General features: G+C 41.3%; 1 long non-coding RNA gene across 10 annotated transcripts in view; it reads left to right on the top strand.

Annotated features, from left to right (window-relative positions):
- Positions 1-21698, top strand: part of LOC110394024 — a 93419-nt gene extending 71721 nt beyond the window's left edge. For 9 of the 10 annotated variants that reach the window (XR_002435332.1, XR_002435330.1, XR_002435331.1 and 6 more), the window contains one exon: positions 596-21698. This is a non-coding gene — a long non-coding RNA (uncharacterized LOC110394024). The remainder of the gene's footprint in view (positions 1-595) is intronic. The other variant, XR_002435334.1, reaches the window with a different exon arrangement.

Genomic DNA, 22776 nt, shown 5'->3' with positions numbered 1-22776 from the left:
TCAGCACTTTGCAGCTGTGGCTTGCAGTGCAGCAGGAGGGCCCCCCAGCAAACCCTCCCTGTGCTCCCCTGGTGCAGAACAGCTGCTGCAGCATCACTTCTCCCTTGGGAACCCCAGGTGCCAAGGGACTGAGGTGACACAGGGTGGCAAATTCTACTTTTACTGCTTCCCATGTGTCAGCTCTCATCACCTGAAAATGAAAGGGATGGGATAAAGCCCCCTATGTAATAGAAATTCAGTGTGTTTGGGAAGCTTTTCACGGCTTCTTCTGATCTTAATAAGAAAACCACCCCACAACATTTTGCAATCCTGTGAGAGCCCAAAAAGAATCCACAAAGCCCACCTTGCCCAGCCTCAGTGTATGGGAAACAGCCTGCATGGAGAAAAGTGAGCAAAAACCCCGCGCTCCTTTCACTTTTGGTAATCCCTTCCCAAGCATTGTTCCAGCCCAGATGCACTCTGCTTTTCCTAGATAGACAGAGTTGGATCCTGGGCTGGCATCAGCTGGCAACGTGCCACCCGCCGCAGTGCAGCTGACGTGGCTGTGCTAATTAGCTCTTGCCAAGGCACTGACCTGCTGTTTTCTCCCTGACAGCATCCCATTGGTGCAACACGACGTTCTGCAGGGCTAGGCCAATCTGCTCTCTTTGCCACCCTCACACTGCTCCGGCCAGCAGAGAAGCACAGGCTGGAAGCCAAGGACAGCCCGTGGCAGGGGTGTCACTGAGCCTGTGGGAAGCCTCACACTGCAGAAAACCCCCAGGAGGACGGAAAGCAGCCGTGGCTGTGAATCACCCTAGAAACAAGTGATTCGCTATGGGTAAATGTGTGGAAATGGCACAGTACTGTAAAGTGTGACTAAAGCTATTATCACAGAGCAGTGGGAAGGCTCCCAGCCCCCAGCACTTTCTTGAGGGTATGCTAATTATTGCTAGGGGCGTGAATACTCCACGTCTTGAATAAGCAACTCTAACTAAGCAGCTCCGTTGCTCTCTCCATGCTAAAGACAATGCTGGATTGTCTCGAAAAGACTGTTGAGAACTTCTTATAAAACATCATTAGCGGATTGGAACTAGGTGATCTTTAAGGGCCCTTCTAACACAAGCCATTCAATGATTCTATGATTTCAGTGCTAAAACTACTGCAATTCAGTAACATCCAGTAGACTTGATTGCGAGTGCTCATTTCATTAATGGTATCTCCCTGTTCTGCAGCAGAGATCCTTGTGATGAAGAGTCACAATCCTAATGAGGTCTCAGGCTGCCCTTGCAAAAAGTTAGGATAGGAGACATGAACTCTGCTGCTCTAAGAATCCCTGCTCCAGTAACTGTGGAGAATGATGTCTTGGCTCCCTGTCACTGAAGCGACAAGGCCAGTTACGTTCTGCCCCTGTCACAACCCAAGAGTTGTTTGGGCACTCAGGTCCTGGATGTTAGTGTAGTACTTAGCACAGACTGTTTAGAACTGACCAATAGGGGATGTTGGTGGTGGAAGTCCTGCCTTGTGATTTCATGGTGCTTGGTCACATTCCCAGATCCCTTCTGTGTCCCCTCATATTTCATGAGGAAAAGAATTCCCTTGGCTAAGTTGAACTTTGTTGTTAGGACCATGATGGGAGTATTACTCTCTTCTGGAATGCGTATTTCTGCGTGCTACCATGGATTTGTCAGGCTTTAGTTAACATTGGATCACATTGCAGTTTGGTGTCTAGAGGATGAAAAATATGCAAATGAGCTCAGAACTGAACTACTGCTAATCATGCTGGATTTTCTGTTTCCATTTTATGGCCCTGCACTTTCAAGGGCACCATTGAATGTATCATTTCACTTGTTGTAAGCCTTAAGTTGTCCCATTGGGCAGAAAGTTTATACAGAGAAGGCACGAAAGATAATGTATAGTGTTGTTGTGCTGGAAGCATAGTGGCAAGCACGATTCTTACAAAGATGAGACAGCTTTAATAACCTTGAAGCAAGAACATTACCATAGCAAGGCCTTCACCAGTAACACTTTAGAGCCTAGTTTCAAACTATGTGTACAATATGTATCATGACAACATTACTACAACTCTGCTTGGCTATTCCGAAAGAGAATGCAGGCTAGGACTAACGATTACACTAATGCATTGTGTTGGTTAATTGAAGGAATTTATATAATGAGATAAATGTCAGAGTTCAAAGTCAAGTGTATGTATGTCTGTTTGTGAGAGAGAGAGAGAGAGAGAGAGAGAGAGAGAGAGAGAGGATATATGCAGGTAGGGTTGTCATCAGCCGAAGGACTAAATATAAGCCGCTGTGGTTTTACATTGGGGAAAATATCCAGAAATCCTCTCTAGGCAATACATTACATGCTTGTGGGACAGTAATGATGTACAAGCAAAGCAGCACCTGTAATGAGCTTGCAGCCATCACTGAGGCTGGGAGCATTAATGCCAATTTATCTGGAAGGGAAGAGTGAGAATGTGCCAGTGATGCTAGAAAGATCCATAATATTTCCAAGCATTTTCTTTTCCACCTGGACAAGAGCACACACACTATTAATGAGAACACTGTTTTTCCCTTCTAGCTTCCTGGAAGGTATTTGCTCATCTAAAATACTTCATAGGGTGACGGTATAATAGTATTAGCTACTCATTATTGCTTCAGTCATCTCAGACAGCAACTATACTGTGAACTTGGAAGTGCATTTAAAAAAATGACAAAAGCATATCTTGATCAATGTTGACTCATTAGTTGCTTAGTATATGCAAAAAAACATTATCATCCTTAATTGCCTCTGTGATACTGCACTCTGAGAGGAATATCCCTCAAAGGAAACCCTTGGGAGAAAATGCTACTCTCAGCTTTTATGAGACTAATGTGGCTTGGAGTGAATTGATCAAACTCATTCCACACTGTAACTTAAAGTGCCTACTTAGCATTATTCCCAGTTGGTAGATTGCTCTGTCTAGTTTATAGATTAGTAAAATGTTTTCCCTGTTTTTGGTTTCACCTGCATTTTAGCCCATATTAATATTTAAATTCCCTAAGAATAATTTTTGTCAACCCTTTGATGACAACAGAGGAAACCAAAGCAAAGCAAAGGTAAACTTTGAGACTTATTCTTCCATCTCCTACTTGATACACATCGACTTTCTCATTATAGCTCATATGAGAAACAGGCTGTACAGGTTGCTGTCAAGTGCAGAATGAGACAATGGTATCTTACTATTTGTTGAAAGAGTCCAAGGGCTTTGATCCAGCAAAGCATTTCAATAACTACCTCACTTTCAGCAATAAGCATCTCCAGGTCCTTTAATGCTTTGTTTCTGGGCTGCCCTTAGGACCTGCAGGGTGGGTGACAATCGTAGAATTATAGAATCATGGAATCATAGAATCATATAATAGTTTGACTTGGAAGGGACCTTAAAGGCCATCCAATTCTAACCCCCCTGCCATGGACAGGGTTGCCATCCATTTGATCAGGTTTCCCAGGGCTCCATCCAATCTGGCCTAAGGATGAGGAGAGCACAGTCCTGCTCGTGGTCAACAAGATAGCCCTACATGGCAGAGGTGGCCTGGCAACCCTCCTCTTCTACGTCAGCTGGAAGAAGGTCAGAACAGCAAGAGTCCCAGTCCTCAAGTCCAGAAATAGGAGGTCATGGCACCTCCACAAAGCCTTGCAGGCAGATGGGAGCTCTGCTTGAGAGATTTCACAGGTAAATCCAGCAGGGAGTGTGATCTCAAAACATGGAAAAGAAGCTATATTAACCTGTACTAGAGTCTGAGCATAAACCTTTTCACAGAATGTATTGTTTTTACTCCTGCACTAGATGAGTCCATTAGACACTGCATCAATTACCAGAGAGTATATAATGTAAAAGGCTCCAATGGATATCCTATATCTAGCATGCTATTATATACAGACTGTAGCCAGGGAAATAGCTTTTAGTATAAAAGGGTTTTGCTGGAACCTGGGGCATATGCAGTTAGGTTTCAGTTCACTAATTTCTTCTTATTGAGGGCAGGAGAGTTTGCTGTAGGGTAATCAGCAACCTGGGTCAGAAAAGACTGCCCTCATCTCGCACAAGGCACAGACCAAAGAATGCTTCTCTCTTAATTCCTGTGCAAAATTTGTTACCCATGTTTGGTGCTAGGAAATCAACCAATTATAATGTTAAGCTTTCAATTGTGGAAAATCCACTTCAGCTCCAGTTAATGTTTACTTACCTTCACTGATAGGCAAAAATGCTTTCACCTAATTTGTAGTCTGAACTCGTCTGGTTTCAACCTGCGTCTACAGAGTCTTATTACACCTTCTTGTCCCCTCTTATACGAAACTGCAATGTTAGCTAGAAAGAAAAAAGCACACAGAAGATATTCCACAGGAAATTAAGGTTCAGGCAGATAATGATGGTACTTCTTCAGGGAATCCAGGTGGCAATACATGTCATCTTGCAGAACGTAGCCAAGAGCTGCATTTTTTGGGTAATGTATGTCAGTCTTCTGGGATAGGAATTATCTACCTAGAGTCTAACATCAGTTACAGTCACTGCCTTTTAAGATGTCGAAACTACAAAAAGGGTCAACATATGAAATATTCATGCTGACATTTCCCTGTAGCGCATCCTTTCCAGGCTCAGCCATCTCCTCAGCCATGCGCTCTGCATCACGCTGTGCTCCCCCACTGCCTGCCTCCCTCCAGGCCCTGTCAATTCACCTGGCCCTGGGGCTGCTTTGGTGTTCTTCCATGAGAAACTCTGAGATGTTTCTTATGCTGCTGCTCTGCTTGGATTGCTCTGAACCTGTGCCTCCTCTAGCCTGTCTGTGTTTCTAAGCCTGTGTGATTCTTTTCCACTGCCAGGCACCAGCATGACCCCCTTTCCTGATGTGGTTTCATACTCCACTGTATCACACTACCAAAAAAATTCTAGTAATAAGCACATTACAGAACATGTTTTACACAAAAGCATGGAGGAAAATATAAATCCTTACAGTTTAATGTAAGATAGATTATCAAAACACTCACTTGTGATCACTCTGCATTAAAAACCAGTTGTGTAATTTTAATACAGGTTGACTCACATGTAAAAGCAAAAAGTTAGTGTGACATGCAAATTTTTTCTTTTAGAACATGGCTAAAGAATTTCTTTGTATTGACATTTTATTTCAACATAACTGAATGAGAAATTCATATAAGTAAATCTTTTCCCGAAAATCTTTCATTTTTCATAAATTGGCATTTTACAGCAAATTTGACACAGCACAATGCAACAAAAATAATTGAAAAAAATATCTTCCAATCTGATTATGTCTAATTATGATGATCAAACTCATGCTCTGGGGGTTTTAATTTTTCCTTTGTCTGTTGAGCACCATGTGTGATTCTGGCGATAGATAAATAACAGCACGTTGAATGAGATGTGATTGCCAGTTCACATGGTGATTCCACATATAAAAGTAGTTAATTCCATAATGTAATCCTGGATATGCTATAATGCTGTCCCCCACCATAGTATTTTGAGCATTCCTTAAAAAGTATAAGGGATATTTTTGGAGAGTTTGGCACTTCTTGCTTTTTGAGGTCAAAATTTTGTGGAAAAAGGCAGCAGAGTTGTTGTTAATGATATTTGTTGCCTATAGCATACATTTCCTCTTTTCCCTTACTTGGATTCAGTAAAGAAGGAAATTTCCACTGCAAAATTATCCCAAATTCTTCTTTAGATCTAGACATCATCTTTTTAATTGTATTCACTCAGGCCTGCAATCTGGTGGAGTTGTAGAGTTTTATGAGTTCAGACCTGGCTCTGTCTTGCTCCTTCTTTTTCCCGGTAGTTCTGGACTGGCTCTGGTAAGGTGATTTTCTGGCAGTGAGCAGGGTCAATCTGATGTGTTTTAACAAGGCAGCTTGCACATGCCCATGGTCTGCCTTCCCTTTACCACATTTGCTAGGACAAATTCCTCACTTGTCACCCACACTCAGGGGTGCCTCCAGGAGCACAGCTCCAAAGCCTACAGAGCAGGGAGGCAGGCACTGTGTTAGCAAGGGCACTGGCTATATCAAGCAATGTAAGATTCATCAGATAATAGATTTCTGTAAACTGCCCTGAAAAGACAAGAGGCAGATGCAATAACTGAGGAGACTGGAATAGTGGGAACGTGCCGCCACGACAGGAAACCTGGCATCCAGCCCCTGCTTGGCTATCAACTGATGGATGCCGTGAGGAAGTGCCTTGTTGCATTGTGCTTTTGCTCCCTTGCATCTTCCCTTAGCCTCCAAGACATACTGAGACCATCACCTGTTTGGGGAAGGTGTTGTTTTGCATTTTATATTGCTAGGAAAATCATGCCCTCTTTGTGGTAGGGTCTTTGAGGTGCTGCTGAAATAAAAGTAATTTAAAACAACAACAGCCTCAAGCACACAGAAGCAATCAAGCAAGTTTGCTCTTAACAAGTTGTCTCTGAGTGATATACAGATTGTTTCTACTATCCTCAGGTAAAGCACCAAGCACATGCATTCCCTGTACAGAAAAACAAACTAACCCAAATTAAAATTCCTTGAATTCAAGCAACCCCAGCTTATATCAGTGCCATGGCACCAAGCTGGTCCAGGCTACACCAACACTGATTTCCAGTTTTCCTCCTGAACTCGGGCAAACTGAGATATGGACATGGGACCTGAGCACATGACCGAAACCCATCTTCCTCAAGCGAATTTCTTTGTATGAGCGCTAGCAACATCTGATGAGTCACATGAGCTGGCCGTGTTTGCTCTTGCACACATCTGTGCGAAAGCAAAGCCAAATCATATATGTATATCAGATATTTTGTATACAAAAGGTGCATTGGAAGACAGGGCCAAATGCCCTGTCACTGGCATTATAAATAGGCTCTGCAAGTCATTAGAAACAGATTTGCTTTACCCACCAGAGCACTCCATGAACTGAAAAGGGTGAGCAGTGGCAAGCAATGTCAACTAGCACCCACCTGGCATAGCATTTGAGCTAGGCTGGTTTGGGACTTGCCAGGAGATCTGTGGCTCTCCCACTACTATGAAGGCTCCCTCCCCCCCGTAAGCAGTGCTGGTAATTAAACAAGCAGAGCTATGCCATCGGGGCTGCCAGGCTTGCAGAATCTGCCTCATCTGATCCTCGCAACAAAGGCTCCTCTCAACAGTGCCGTGTTTCATCCTGTTAATGGTGAACAAAATGCCTGTTTGTGCTCAGAATATACTCATCTCCATATCTCTGCTTGCTCAATAAGCAGGTTTCTAGTATTTCTGTCTGAATTTGTCTGAGGGATATAACAAGGGAGGGGCAGGTGCAAAGTCTGTAAATCCCCTTGCAATTTCTGGGGTTAATTTCTGTATTAGCTCTAATTTTTAACTAGTGGCAACTCTCAAAATCATATGATCTCAATAACAGAACACAGAAAAACAGAAACGGTTGCTAGAGAATGATCGTAAACTACTTTTTAGATTAAGATGACTAAACAAAAGGAGGATTTTCTTTCAAAATCTTCTCTGGTGTTTTCTGTTTTGTCACTGTTGACAGCATAACCAACAGTGCTGCCATTCAAGCTTTTAACTGGGAGACATCTTTGAAGCTTCTTTTTGCTTTCCTAGTATATCCAAGAGCTTTCTGGAAGTATTTAACACTTGTAAGTGCAATCCTATAAGACATACAAAATGAAAATACTGTCTGATGATCAGGCAAAGACCCACCTGGCTCTTTGTCTTCTTTCTGACTCTTAGCAACAGTGCAGACCTCAGGAAGAATATAATAAGGCAAATATACAGCAAAGCTCCCCCACAGTACTCACATAGCCACCAGTAATGCATGTGAAAGGACTTCCTGGCCCACAGATAGCTACAGCTAGATAAGGCCTTTAGGATGAGAAGGTACTTGAACCTCCCCAAATTAGAAAGACTGAGACAGAAGGAGGGGGGACACGGCAACCAAAGCCCAGAGACAGGGACCTCTGTGATATGAAATTGTTTGCAATAAATAGAGAAGCTGCATTGAAATAATGGGAAGGAAGTTTAATATGAAGAGACAGAGTTCACTGTGCCTCTTTGGTAACTTGTTGGAAGATCCTCAAATGACAAGAAAGGTAGAAGCAAAGACGCAGGTATGAGGTGTCCTCTGGGCAGAATCAGTGTTTTACTGTGTTTGCCCTTGCCCAACTCCCTCCACAATAGGAAGGAATGACAACTGGAGGACGTGCCTCCTCTGAGGAATAACTGTTTCCCTGGGATATGAGAATGGGCAAACTGGAAGGACCACAGCCTGAGCGTGAGGAGCAGTGTGGGGCCTCCAGGTGCAGGCAGGGCTAGGGCGGGAGGTAGCTTGAGCCTCTGGTAACTGCTATACACAGATGAATCAGAGAATCATAGAATATCCCAAGTTGGAAGGGACCCATAGGGATCATTGAGTCCAACTTCTAGCTCCACAAAGGACTACCTAAAAATCAGACCATATGTCTGAGAGCCTTGTCTGGATGCTTCTTGAACTCCAGCAGTTCAGTGCCATGACCACTGCCCTGGGCAGCCAGTTCCATGCCCACCACTTTCTGGTGAAGAACCTTTTCCTGACACCCAGCTCAACCCTCCCCTGGCGCAGCCCCGTGCCATTCTCTTGGTCCCTCTCGCTGTCACCAGAGAGCAGAGCTCAGCGCTGCCCCTCTGCTCCCTGTGAGGAGCTGCAGCCGCCATGAGGCCTCCCCTCAGCAACTCTGCTCTGGGCTGAGCAAACCGAGGCACCTCAGCCTCTTCTCATACATCTTCCCTTCTAGAACCTTCCCCATCTTTGTAGCCCTTTGGACACTCCCTAATAGTTTTATGTCCTTTTTGTAATGTGGCACCCAAAAATGCACACATTACTCAAGGAGAGGATGCACCAGTGCAGTGTAGAGAAGGACAATCCCTTCCCTCTCCCACTGGCAGTGTGGGCCTGATGCACCCCAGGATACAGTTGGTCTTCCTAGCTGTCTGGGCACACTGTTGACTCATGTTCAACTTGTTGTTGACCTCCAGATCTCTTTCAGCAGGGCTGCTCTCCAGCGTTTCATCCCCCAGTCTGTATGCACAGCCAGGATTGCCCTTCCCCAGGTGCAGAATCTGACACTTATTCTTGTTATATTTCATGAGCTGGTAATTACCCAGATCTTTAAATTGCCTAGATCTCTCTGAAAGGCAAGATGAGACATAAGCAGAGGATGGTAAAGAAGCCCCTCTGTGCAGCAAACATAGTCACATGATCAAACAAATTTGAGTCCAGCAAATTCCAGACAGAAGAATATGCCTTAGAGAAATCAATTCAGATGGAGGACAGAGAAATCAGACTGAAACTGCTCTGCTTTAGTGTATAGGCAAAATCAACACACATTGTTTCCTTGAGAAACAGTTTTGCTAGTGACTCTCCTAAAACCATTTCATCAACTCATACCTTCATTCCTGTCATTGCAATCAGGTTCTGAAACTGTTTGCTCTACCTCCATTTCAGATCCTTAGAATTAGCCTCTCAAATGTTTTATATACAAGTTCAAAGACTCAACCATGTTAGCAGCACACAGTTCACATCAAGTAAAGTCTTGCTTGTTTTATTGCAACTGATAGCAATCTCATTCCATAGAGTGGAAACACCATTTCTGACTAATCAGGTCACACGACATAACTCACATGCATCATTCAATATACAATTATTACAGTTAAGCATTACCCCATACAGAGAACATACTCAGCAAACTCATTCAGTCCTTTTAATTGTGCCTATAAAAGTGTGTAATGTCATCATATAGTTGATACATTGTCGTGACCGGGGTACTCTGAAGCAGAGAGACCTTATTTTTGCAAACTGCTAATTGCCACAATATACCATACCTGTAGCCATAAGTGATAAATTCATGAAACTATCTCACTGGGATTCAGTCTTCAATATATTGCATTGTAAAAGCCAACTGGATAGCACACTATATGTTTGGGGAACAGAGCACACTAGATGAATCACATTTTACTTTTCTTACCCAAAATGAATTGCGGACAATACTATATAACAGTTCAGTACAGTGTCAGTACTGTTGCTACCACATGAGTAATATATTTTTGCAGATAAATAAGAGGGTCCAGCATGGTTTCAACTTTCTTCCAAAGCCATTTCTACTGCACTGTGATCCTATGATTGCTTTTGCCAAAAATGTCACCATTCTTTTAAAACCATCTGTCAATCATGTTGCTTGTTCTTGTGGTTCTTGTGGCTCTTGATACAGTGAGTATTTTCTTAACTTCTGCATAAAAAGGAAAAAATATAAATGTTTGTCTAAGATTTTGTTTATACTCAAGAATGGGATTCATTGCACTCTGCCAGACATGCAAACCAATTGGTTTTAAGAATAAAAGTACAGACAGAAATAACTGACCTGCAAAGCAACAGCTTTATTTTGTCAAGGTGCATACAAAAACACCTCACAATTTTAGAATTCATTCTTATATAGTTGGCTCTCCAAAGCAGCTTGTAATAATTCTCTTCGTTTTGCTTGTCCACTGAGTAGACTTGTAAAAACTAGTCCTGCTTCTGGCATGTTGGAATCTCTTTATTCACTCATTAGGAATGCAATTTATTGCTGATAAGATACCACAAAGTAGGACATGCATAAGAGTTTGTTGACTGGGATGGTATTGTCGTGCTTGGCAGGAATGCCATTTTTTAGCTGGCTGTAGTAGTAATAAGCTGCATATCAAGACAATTTTTTTTTCATTGAAGGGAAATTTTTTTAGAAGAATATAGTCAGTTTTGACTTTTTTTTTTAATTATCTCCTTTCTTCACTCAGTTTTCTGTTTTTGCAGGTAGACACGCACACCCACACAAAACCAAACCACATTATCTATCAGATCTATCTATCAGTGTGTTTGCTGTCAAAAGCCTTCCAATCAGGGATCTTCTCCATTCCTTAACTATGGTTATAGTCTGATGCTTGGGAGTTTTTCATGGAAAGTGTTCTAGCTCTGAAGATTCCTGAACACACAGCCAGGGTGAAACTCCACTAGAATGCCAAGCAATAAACTGCACACAAATAAGGTTACTGTGAGGATATTGAAAGAGAATCATTGTACTCTGCTTTGTCTCCCAGTCAAAGCCCTCTGGTTCTTTTTCACTGCAGACAAGTGGCATAGGGTAGAACAGATAGAATGAGACAATGCTAAAATGCCTGAGATGTGGGAGAAAAGGGGTTATCACCTCCATGCTGTGCCTCTAATTTTCTTCAGGGATTTCTGCACAACAGATCTGGTGAGAAGACAAGAATGGCCATGCAGGAATGGCCCATGAGCCTACTGTGGCCATTCTTGTTCAAGGGGACTTGAACAGTGCAAATTTTGCAGTAAGAAAATACCTGACTGAGCATCTCTAGTTGCTGAATATCGTTGTTTCTTCCTGTGCTGAGCATCCAGTTCTCCACAAAACCCAGACATCTTTATCCATGAGCATCATGAAACTTAAACTACACTTGAGCATAGAATAAAACAGTAGATTGGTCAAATGAAGCCACTTGAGATTTTTTTCCAGTGCCTGAAACTAAGGAACTCATAAAATAAGATTGGGATTAGCATACAAGTTCTTTTTCTTTAGAATATCTTGAAACTCTGTGGTGCTGGTCCTGCTTAGTTTGACTCTATGTGTCAGTGCTAAGCATGCTCATTCTAATGCTGACTATGGACCAAATATGAATGAGGCATCCATGTGCAAATGAAAATTTGTGGGCAGTCTCCATACTACACTGCTTGAAGATGAGACATAAGTGGGGTAGGGAAAACATAAGCAATGAAGCTCACTGGGATGATGGTAAAAATTATGATAGTCACTCCACAGGTGTTCTCTCACTTGTGAAGGATTGAATTAGGATCAGATCAGATAAACAGAAAGAAAACTGTGAAAAGAGAATGACTGAATGGAAAAGAGGAAACAGGGAAAAAGAACAGATTCAGAGGTGATACAGAGGTGAAGCAATCACAAGAGAGGCAACACCAGTGACTGTCAGAGGAGAAAGATAGAAAAATGTTCTCTGAGAATTGAAAATGCAGTGCTTTGTCTCTAAACAGCTGGAGTTTCAGGCTGGCTCCTTGAACTTTCCTCTGAAACTGGTGAGAAGAGAAGGAGCACCAGAAATTGTGTCTACACATGATAAGGAAAGGCAGATGGTAGACTGAGGGGCCTATAAAGCAAACAGAAGTTTGAATCAGTTTGTCCTACAAAGTTGTGCACAAAAGACAGCAAATCTAAAAATAAATAAAACCCTACTTCACACTAACACAAAGGACAGTGTTATCACTATGACTTTTAAATAAAAACATCAGTTATTAATCAGTTCACTAAAATTGATGTGTTGGAACGTAGGTAAATGACCTTGGAGAGGTTAAGAGTCTGACACGGACTGGGAGAACGTGCAGCCTTGAAAGCTTTCTTGCTCTGTTAGCTCCTGAGCCCCAGGCTACCAATGACTTTAAGTCCAAGGTATCCAATTAATCCAAAGAAATGACCTGATCAGTGAGCTAGGGAAGGGAACCAGGGAGCAACACAGTTTGCAAAACCAAGTTTCTGCCTCTTCTTCCGTCATTTATTAGCAGTTCCTTCTCCTTTTCTGCTCTCCTCATTTTGTGTGTGCGTCTTTCTTTAAAGAAAGATCTTGGTCTGGTGCCAAGATTTGTGCTATCTTCTGCTGGCATGGACCAACATTGAAACCCAGGCGTTGGTATTTAATTAAGAACAGTACTTAGAGCATCTGTTTGCAAAATCAGAGTGAATTAGGATAGCAAAAAACTTAGCAGTATGTTATGAGGCCATGCATTTTATTATTTAGAGCTTATTTGGAGCTAAATTCCTTGTGAATATGTACAGGATAAACTAGAAAATGCCTAAATGTTCTTTCTTCTTCTGACTCCCAACACAATAATGACTGTAAGGAAACCACATTGCAGAATCATACAAATAAAATGTCTTCTAAGACACATGGTAAACCTAAATTAGAGTACTACCTTAATGAAAGAATTAGCTTAGGATGTCATTTCACTTAAGCTGAACAGAAAAGAATAGCAGGAATGATGCCAGAGTAGTAAGAAACACACATTTTAGCTTGAATTATCCTTCCTTATTCATTATCTTTGATTTTACTTTTTTTGGGTGGATGATCCTGCATGAAGCTACAAGAACATAACTACTCAGGTATCCAGTGAATGTAATATGTTTTACATTGAGGCAAAGACATTAAAGTCCTCTAGAAATGAAATGAGAGCTATTTCAGCATACAAGACATTACATTACACCAATAAAGAATAATAGAAATGGCCTCATCTAGATTGATTTTGTTTCTTATTATAGCTTCTGATAAGCAACAGGATCCAATGGTCTTACCATTAACTTGAGAATCGGAAAACCCCGTTTAGTAACAGAATAAACCCTGCTTGCTCCCTTAAGTAGCTAGAGGTGAATGTCCTTTGACATCTAACTTTTATTCTTACACTTATCTTTCAGGAAACTGTGATGAGGACCTTTTTCTTGCACTACAGTAAGTAGCAGAATTGAATAGCTGGTAAGCAAGGTAAAAAAGAAATCTTAGAAATGAGCTGTAAAAACATTAAGTGCTTCCAGACAGTCTTTCAAGAGTGAGATGATAAACATGAGATGCAGTAACAACCTTATTATTGACAGGGGTTTAATGGATTTAAAAGTGCATTCTATCAGGTGTTCTTATGTTCTCAGCTGATGTCTTCCACGAGGCTAGCAGCTTTCAACATGCCAAAGGAAAAATGATGTGCAAATATCAACCATTTGCAGAAAAGAGTGTTGACATGGCACAAAGTCAAAAAAATGCAGAAAGATGGGACATAATGACTCCAGCCCCCTGGGCAGGGAGGAGCAGGAAGAGGTTGACCAAATACAGATCATGCCAAGGCACAGAAGTGATGGACCAGATCTCTTGGGAAGGACAACCCAGGAAGGAACCCTTGGGCATGGGGCTATGGGTACAGGGCTGTGCAGCTTTGGAAAAACATTGAGAAGTGCTCTTTCTGCATTGTCATTTGACCACCATCCATGTCTGTTCTCTACATTAGCATGGCACTGCTCAGGTGCTTTGTTGCATCCTCGGGGGAAGCTTCTTCCAGGAGAAGGGGAGAGGTTCATAAACTATGTCAGCAGATTTTGCCTCTATAAACAAATGCAGGACTGGGTTGTGGCATTTAAAGTGCTCTGTAGGAAGGAAGATGAGAGATCTTTATTTTTGATTAGATGAAGTGCACACAGAAGTTTTCTTAAACAGGCGTATATTCAGGAAACTGGAGGCATATCAGACTGAACTCCTGTAAGAGAGGCAGGGGACTTCTCTTCAAGGAGAATATACAAAGATGAGAGTTCTGGTGAAGTAGCTTGGACTCCAGGGGAATATCAGCAACACTAGAGCAGCTATTCCCAGGACTAGATGTCATTTCAAGTTCTTGTCTTCCTATAGCTGAAGGACAAAAGAAAGCCCCAGATCAGTATGTACACATCCACCTAGATATTCCCTTCCAGCTGCTACTGGTTTATATTCATGCTTTGATACTGGTACAGCATCCCTTGAATGTAAGACACTGGTTTCTTGTTCTAAAATGACACAGACATCTGGGAATAGAAAATCTTGCTCTCCTATCCTTTGACTGGCTTGAAAGTTTTATTCACTGCCAATTCTAAACTGCTTTTTTTTTAAGCTAATCCACATCTGAGTTTTTCAAAAATTAGCCTCATTATGATGCAATGTTAATATTAGATCTATTTATTACTATTAAAGTTATTTGCTTACCACTCACATTAGTTACATGGACTGTTAAACTACATCAGTTATTTAACTTGGTTGTAATTGGCTTAATTTTATGATGTGACTAGCATGACAACAGGTTATTTATGGCTACACACTGTGAAATAATGGAGGAAAATTCATTCATTATTTAAAGATTTATAAAAATGGTTCTCTTAATGTTACCATAAAAAAAAAGGCCCTAATTTTATTGGCATAAGATAACCTCTCAGTGACCTTTTAAGCCACAGAAATTAAGATACTGCTGAGTATCCAGCCTCAAACCTTCAAAACATGAAAATAAAACAGATGCTTTCTACTAATAGGGCTCTGGATAATTAACAAATTTCTTAAGTCAGGCCACTGTACAGTACTATAAATCAGAAAAAAAAAAAGAATAAAATGATGGATGCAATGCTTTACTCCTCAGAACTTCTATCCACATGTGCTCATGTATCCCATTAATAGAATGGCTTTGATACTGGAACTAATGTTGCTGGCTGCACTAATTGCAGAAAGGATTTCCAGTGCAATGAATCACAGAACCATAGCAAATAGGGTTAGATGAGAGCTCATCTTGTCTATCCTTTCTCTTCATGGCAGAACCAAACCTATCCCACATCTGGCAGCTGTTAAGGCCTCTCTGTGGTGCTAAGCGCACAGCTCCTCCAGGTTGCTTAGTCCTGTCCTCAAATAGCCCTTACTGTTAAACTTCTTTTTTCCTAATATTTAACCTGAATCTTCCTTGTTGCTTTTGAAGCCCTTTAGTTCTCATCCTCTCCACAGGGGAGACTCCAATAAGTAGTAGTTCATTCCTCTTCTCTAATTATTTATATATTTCAAGAGGTATCTCAACCCCCCTATGCTTCTCCTTGCTTGACAAGAAAACTCCAGCTCTTTTAAGCTGTGCAAACAAAACACAGCATCTGACAACACAGTAGGATTTGTTGCTCTCGTTCTGTTTATATCCAACAGGTCCATACCCTTCTTGGCCTGTGCACACAGCACTCAAGAATAGATGACTTTTTCATGACTTTATGACACTGCTGATTTCTGTTCAACTTGTGACATATTTTGATTGGAAATGATACCGGTTGCTTACTTTGATTGCAACAATTTTCCAAGTACGGTGTTAAAGACTGCCAGAGAGTCTGTCAGGTACTTTAGGTTCTTGCTCTATTCAAATAGTCACCATCATATAGGCTGGGCTACTACTACACAGGTAGAGTCCTGAACTCAGATTTTCTATGGATATATATACCATTTTAACCATTATCTTGTAACAGGTGAACTCATCCTCTGTTCCCCCCTCCCCTCACTCTCTCCCAGGGTTCATTCCCTTCGAGTCTCTCTTTGCATGGGTCAAAGTTCATGAGCTTATTGGTTCATCTTCCTCACTTTGTTTCGTGGTACTCCATCTTTTTGACATCCTGTTCATTCTCTGTTGTCAGCAGATTCTTCAAAAGTTATCTATTGACTACCTCTTCTTTTTTTCTATTCTAAGCGACGGTTGGATGCTTTGCCCAACCTTGGCCTGAGGCTGTACAGGGGAGGAGGCCCATAGTCTCTGGACTGCACAGCCTTTTGAGCAGCTTGTGTTGTGACTTCTGTACTAGAACACAGGTGGATTTTACCCAACCCTGTTCCTGTTCCCTTTTTGGGAATTTTAACAAATCTCCTACACAGTCCCTCCTAAAATTCTATGATTATGATTATCTGATCCCCAGAACTACTAAGCCTTTTACATTTTTCCCTTAAGCTAATTCCTATCTTCTACATACAGAGCCACCCTATTTCATGACAGTCGAGAGGAGTTTCGTAGCTAGGTACCTAGGCATTTTGGGAAGATTTCTTGGCACTTTCTGTAGTCAGGGCTGATGCTCAATGTAACCGTTTGAGCAGTTAGACTGTTTTCCTTCTACTCAGTGAGAGGAAGGGGCAAATAACTGAAAAAAGTTTCTTGTTCATTTATTATGCCTTGAAGGAATATATGGCCTGCTGCTGCCATTTTTCCAGAACTCCGCAATACACTGTTCCTTACTTGGCAGTTTCCAGAGAATTACTAAAAAATTCATAACCCAGAAACATAAAAAGATAAACAGTAGAGCTGGATGCTGTAGTATGTTATGAAAATAACTCATGCCAATTCTAAATGTATAACGCTAATTATCATAACTAGATTTGTAGACGCTAAAATGAAATTTGTGTCTTGCTTTCAACATGGGAAAATGAAACAACAAGAGGCAAAAATATCTCACAGCCGAAAACAAACTCAGCATTGAAATCGGTCAGTAGTGCTTTCAACAATCGCTTGCTTAATTATTTCTTGCTTTCCTTGTGCTGCTGCCAAGAACAAAGGTCATATTTAATGACTGCCTAAATCATTTGCAATATTTTTTAGACTTTCCCTGGAGGTAGCTGATGTAGATCCTTTTGTACTCAGTAAGAAAATCTCATATGGATTATTCTGTTAAAGAAGCGTTGCCTTTATTTATCATTCTAAACTTATTTGAGTCCCTTCACATCTTTCAAAACACATATTTTCTTTCTCTTCTCTGTTTGCTGTTAGGTGCAATAGTGACAGCTCCAACAAGGCAACACTGGTTGTTTCAAGATTATAGAGCATTCAGGACACCCACATCAGCTTTGAAGTAAATGAGAGGAGCCACATGCATTTACGTCTGACAAACACAAAATAATATATGTCATCGTAGCATCATAGTAATGACACACAACCTTAACCAAGAGTCAGAGACAGCAGCACAGAACTGAGGAACTAACTCTGTGACTTATCCCTTAAGTAGAAAAAGGTGTGACTCCATCAGCTGAGTGTAGTGGTTTACTGTCACTGTTCTCAAGAACTGAAATCAAAGAATCATTTTTCTGAAGATGGGACACCTCTTGTGTTTGCTTTCCTCTTTTTGCTTCACTAATGGCAGTAGTTGGGCATTAAGCAATAGGAAAGTACGTTGTAAAGAACTATTTAATGATGGGGTGGAAAAAGAAGAAAAAACAAGAAAATAGGATACTAATTACTTAATATTGGAGACAGCCTGGAACAGACTTTTTGATGTCTGCTAACAGGCCCCAAACTGGGACATGAATGAAAAGTATGTCATATCAAGGAGGGTTGGCAGTGGAAAGTTTTAAGGCTCAAAATGGTGAACTTGATTCCACTGCAGGGACCAAAGTCCAATTGCAGAAATGGCCTTGTACTTTCTGTGTTTTTTTTCAGTAGAGGACAGGCCTTGTCTACTCTAGCTTTACACTGACACCAAATCATGACAGAGCTTCTGTTCTCTCCTCCCATAAATAAAAGTGTTTCTTCACTGCTGGATAAAATGTGAGTCCATGTTTTTTAATGTTTCTTTGAAAACTGGCCTTTGAAAACACACACTAACTACTTCAACCCACACTTTTGATTAAAATATTGGCCTTGACATTCATGTATGATGTTTACTTTCTAACATGGCTAAAGTTGTACAGAATCTCTGGGTTCTGTAACCACAGTAGATTAATTTATGGCTGAATTTAAGTCTGATTTTGCTGTCATTTTAGCCCACAGCTGATGGACTAAATAGCACCATAGGGTAACTCAAGTGGCAAAGGACACCAGGAGGGCTTTTCCCAAAGCATGGTCAGCTATGACAACACACCTCAGTGCTCAGAGCTTTATCCAGTAAGGTTCTGGAAATCTCTGAGGACACAAACTGCATAACTTCTTTGGGCAGCATCTTTCCATTCTCAATGGCCCCCATGCTATTTCCATTTATCTAGTCAGAACTTCTCTTTCAAGGCACGTCTGTTTTCTCTTGGTCTTTTGCCTTGTGTTGCTGTGAAGATGCTGTGAAGACACTGTTTCTGTTTTCTCAAAAACTTCCTTGTATGCACTGGAAATAAAATTGTGCAAGAGCAGAAGTAATTCCTGAGTACGCTAAACTCTATGCAAAGCAAGATTGGCCTCATATCTGTGTATTTCCCATTTTCTCACATCTTTGTCAGGGCCCCTTCTGGCATTGCCTCCATCCCATTTCTCAGTGTTGATTCAGCAAGGTCTCTAAGCACACATTCAGTTGTAAGCATGTGCTTGTAGAGGACTACTCATTTCAGGCAAACTTTCAGCGGTGTCACACATGTAAGCGTACCCTTAGAGAACACAAGTGGCCAAAATGTGTGATTTAATATGTATCTTCCACATTATTGGAGCTGGAATTATCCAAAGAAAATTCTTTGAAATCTCTCAGTTACCAAAGCTGGAAACTAACTTGTTTTTGTGTCTTAAATGAAAGCTGATGCTCTGAAGTCTTTCCTTGGCTCAGGAGAATATGCTGATAACACATTAAACAAAGTGAGAACTAGTAACACTGCATCTATACCTAGAATTGTGCTTTCAGAAGAGGGAAAAGAGAGCAGCTAAGTCATGCATATGCTTCGTGTTTCCTGAGCAGGACCATAAATCAGCAAACTGCTGAATGAGCCTTTACTCTCATATCAAGATATCCCATTGAAATGATATCCTGTAAGCTTGTGATTAGCTCTCAACAGATTGTCTCTAAAATGTCATTCTTAAAGTATTATCTAAAAGGAAATAAATATAGCAGAGACTCTAGTAGTCCTGGGGGAAGTTTAGCCTGTAAGAATTTGCTGTTCTAATGGGTCCAGAGCCTCATTTGTTTTAATACAGTGTGTAATGACACTGGTGCAAATTGCCCATAGTTAATATCATGGAGACACAACAAATGTTAATTTTCTTAATTAGTCATGCGTACTGACAATAAAAATTCCACAATTAGTCTTAACAAGCCCAAATTGGAAGACTGGCTTTCTTTTCTTAGGGAACAGGCACACTACCAGATTAGTAGAATTAGGAAGAAACTGCTTCCTGAGTGCAGTCTACTTTTGTTCACTACTGTGTGTCTGGCCACTTTGTGGCTGCTACCTCAAGGTGAACCTGAAAGGTCAGTCCCAACACTACTTGAGAACAACCCAACATATCTGCAGTTCCCTAAATGAATGACAAAAGATCCAAATGAAAGAGGAAGGCATGGATGAGAGAGAGAGGGTGTCAGTGTACATACCTGTGGTATTCCGACATTTCCCAGTGCATACCTGTAACGTCTATTTTGGTCAAATAGAATGACTCCTCAATGCTAAATCCAGCGCTTTTGCTTACAGGGGCCTCTTCTCAAGTCTGTTGTACTGTTTCCAGCAATGTCCACCGTTCCAAGGAATGGCTATCTTCTTTCCCAGCTTTTCTCTTGGGTAGTGTCTTACCAGTTTTCAGATCCTTCTCAGCCACAGCAGCGCAGCTTTCTGTTTCATGAGGCACCATCACTTCAGGAAGAATTTGCAGTAACACGTGGTGGCAGCAGCGAGTAGCAAGCAAGGAACAATGAAACATACTCAAGCTTCAAATACAATACAGTACTGGCAAATTAAGTAAAATTGTTGAGTTCTACATCCACCTTTGTTCCATCTTTCCACCTGTATATTTCTGCATTCTTTGTGTGCATCTTTGCAACTCCAGATATGACTTATACATTCATTCTGAGGGAATTTTATCCAATGTGTGTATCTCAACACTTCCTACAAACAGTTCAGATCCCACACAGAAGCAACGCAATCCTCAGAAATGTGTGAGCATTGTAGTACTTCTCATCTGCTGGCTATTTAGTGCATGCTTCAAGCTCAGATGGCACAAACAACCTCACACCGTATCTTGTGCCATGTGGGGGATGAGGAAGGGAAGCTGAAACCTACAGAGAAATGCAGAGGAAAGGCTCTAATGTGCTATGCCATGTTCTTGCTCCTCTTCTCCAAAATGAAGAATTTCCTTTTGAGCACTGTTCAGGCACTGGCATCTGCTCATCCCTTTGCTCTGGAGTCAGAGGCAATGCCACCTGTGGTACCAAAGGCAGCTCATTTTTCTAAGCAAATCCGTTTTAGGATTAGGATAGAGCTGTATGTAAGAGGTAATAATAATACAGAAACAATCAAGGAAATTGTAAGTATGATTAATATTTTCTTTTTTTTCTGAACCTTGAAGATGTGAAAATATGATGTGGTAATGTCAGTATATGGAAGCTTTATTTTGGGAAGTACTTTGTGTTTGGAGCATCCGAGCAGCCTACTAATCAAATATGGCGCATCTCTGGGCTCTGACTCAAGAAAAGATAGCAAACAGCAGGACACCTGACAAGATTAATATTTCTACCTCATTTTGACACTTGTGTGATATGTAAAGCTGTAAATAGCAGCATTTTATGAACAGCTTTGTGGGCAGCTCAGCAGCCTGTGCAGTGGGGCAGAGCAGATAGCTCAGGAACCACCCCAACTAGAGGATGCCTTTGCTCTTGAACCAGTGCCCTATGAAATAAAGGAAGAACATTAGCATGGATTTACAGGCATGACAAGGAGTTAAGTCTATCCATAGGAAGGCTGACAGCCATTAACTACAATGTTAATTCCAAGCATCCATCACGTACCACAGAATTAGTGGGTTAATAAGACTCCTCATCAAACACATCTGTCAAGATGGGAAAACATGACGTAACACTATTGTTTTATAAACCAAACAAAAGGTTAACAGTGGTATGTTTTTATTCATTTTAAAAAAAGATTGTTGATTGCAGTTGTCATGGTCATAAATTGAAGAAAAATGCATTTGCAGCAATGGTGATTTCAAAGCTGTTTCCATCAGCCTGGGATATCTGTGATACCTGTGATATCTGTGATAAGTGTGTGAGAAGAATGGAGCAAGGGCTGCTGAAACACTGAAGTACAGGAACTGTAGTGATCCTGATAGGATTTAATGTGGAAAAATCTAGTGAAGGAAGATTTTCCACCCCTCTGCATGCTAATGCAAGAAATAGCAGTCAAATAAAGTGAAGACTGATCAATTTTGCATTGTCGTTTTCTCTTTTCCTTATTAATCATGGGAGAAAACTTTTAGTCCTGGTGAATCCACGTTCCTTTCTGTGTCTTCTCATGGCCTATATTAATCACTCACACCACACCCTAAAGGTGTCCTCAGCGGGACTTTATAGTAGCTTTACTAGAGTTGTTCACATAAGTTGTTCTGTTATTCTTGGCCTGTGATGCACTGCAGGGATGATTATAACATTAGCAGGCTGTCAAGACATTTCTATCAGGTTGATGGAGAAACTGAACTCTAAGCAAGCATGCGTGCATGCCAGTTACGCAAGAACTTGTATTGTCCATTTAGTATGCAAACCTGAATTGAAACGATGGTATGAGGTAAAGCGTGGAGGCCATATGCTACTGCTCTTTGTTGAAATTTAAGTCTTTAAGCTCCTTGGCCTCCTGACTGAGGTATTTACTTTGGAGATATGCCTACTGAAAGTATGCACTGCTTCTAGTCAAAGGGCATTTAAAGGGAATATTCTAATATGCAGTTGTGAAACCTCCACCTTTCATCTGGGATGAGTTCTCCTTGCCATAGGAGGCCCTGTGTGATTGGACACAAGAGAGGAAAAGAGAAGCCTCATGACCGGTCCTGCCTGAGCCCAAAGCAGTGCCTAGCCAAGGAGGCAATGCCATACTTCTGACCTTGTCAGTCTCAAAAAGGAAAGGAAGACAAGATGCTAAAGATCTGCCTTCTCTTTGCAGGGGCATCCCAAACTTTTGCTAGCACAGTATGGTTTCCCAGTGCCATTTGCTGGATAAAATAGCCAAAATCTAACACGTAATTGCCTTGTGCTCAGTATGGAGCACTGCCTTGGAAGGAAGGAAGGCACTAGAGACAAGGCAGTCATAGACACTGCCTGCGATAGCTTTGCATCTTCTGGAGATGGAGATGCATCTCATAATGGAGAAGTGAATATAGCAAGAAATTCCTAGACTTGCTTTAGATACTTGTTGCTTTCTGTAGCACACTTAAGTTGTGTGAACATTTGGCCTCGCTTCCACAGCACAGTAAGTTTCAGAACAGCCTCTATGTAGTCATGTGCTACACAA

Source organism: Numida meleagris, chromosome 2 (assembly GCF_002078875.1).
Source record: "Numida meleagris isolate 19003 breed g44 Domestic line chromosome 2, NumMel1.0, whole genome shotgun sequence".
NCBI lineage: Eukaryota > Metazoa > Chordata > Aves > Galliformes > Numididae > Numida > Numida meleagris.
The sequence above is the reverse complement of the archived record's forward strand: the minus strand, read 5'-3'. Positions and strand labels throughout refer to the sequence as shown.